This window comes from Mya arenaria, chromosome 7 (assembly GCF_026914265.1).
Source record: "Mya arenaria isolate MELC-2E11 chromosome 7, ASM2691426v1".
Lineage (NCBI taxonomy): Eukaryota > Metazoa > Mollusca > Bivalvia > Myida > Myidae > Mya > Mya arenaria.
Window position 1 is genome coordinate 18,494,410 of NC_069128.1, and position 1,244 is coordinate 18,495,653.

The window sequence follows — 1,244 nt, forward strand, 5'->3', positions numbered from 1 at the left end:
CTACTGCTATTACTACTACTACTTCTAATACAACTAGTAATACCTCTTCTACTTTTAATACTACCCATTCAAAATAGTGGTTGTTATAATAATTTAATGGAAGTTATAATAATAATAATAATAATAATAATAATAATAATAATAATAATAATAATAACAACAACAACAACAACAACAACTACAACTACAACTACAACTACAACTACTACTACTACTACTACTAACAATAACAACAACAATAATAATAATAATAACAATATTAATAATAGTTTATAATTTATAACAATAATAATAATAATAATAATAATAATAATAATAATAATAATAATAATAATAATAATAATAATAATAATAATAATAATGATAATAAAAACTATTATAATAAACAGAGCGCATTCGAGTATTTACTAAGGAGATCGTGCAATCTCCCTTTGAATTCAGGTTTTGCGACCATGTATTGCAAAGCCAGACAGCACTGTACGAGTTAACTCCCTTATATTGTATTGAACGATCTTTAAGTAAATTTATCATATTAATTCATTAATGTTTTCGATGTAGGAAATTGACAAATAAAACAGTTAAGGTCCCTAATGAATTAACGTAGATTTGCATAAAAAAAGAAGAAGAAAAAATAAATCAATAAAGAAATAATATTGGAATTTCTTGACTACTGTACCACAGTAGGATTCATGAAATTCCAATGTTATTGTGACGTCATTCCCGCGATTTTCTGTCTATCAATTCAACAAATAAACTGTACTTATTATTAAGTAGATCTTTAAAAGATGTAACAGTTTTATGATATATAATCAAAACCACATGTCAATAATGTACAAATAATCATGTAAATACCCAGTAGTAACAGCTGTACTATTGGTTATATAGTAGTTTTAATCCGTACATCGTATCGCCTCCGTGGCCCAATGGATAAGGCATCGGCCTCCTAAGCCGGGGATTGCGGGTTCGAGTCCCGCCGGAGGTTGTCTTTTAATGTTTTTTTTTTATATTTTATTTTGATTGTTCTTTTTATAAAATGGACAACCTTTATTGCGATTCGCTTTCATATTTTAAAATTAACAACATAACTTTAATGTATTAATATGATTTTTGCGAAATTGTATTATTTCTAGTTCTACATTTCTTTATTAATTTTATTTGTAAAAACTTGAATGCGCTGTATTTATTATAATAGTTATAATTATTATTATTATTATTATTATTATTATTATTATTATTATTATTAT

The 1,244-nt window shown here is 24.8% G+C and overlaps 1 non-coding gene across 1 annotated transcript; it reads left to right on the forward strand.

Moving 5' to 3' along the window:
- The first annotated feature begins 909 nt into the window (after nucleotides 1–909).
- On the forward strand, nucleotides 910–982 carry Trnar-ccu (transfer RNA arginine (anticodon CCU)). The gene has a single exon. It is a non-coding gene; the product is annotated as a tRNA-Arg (tRNA).
- Nucleotides 983–1,244: the final 262 nt, after the last annotated feature.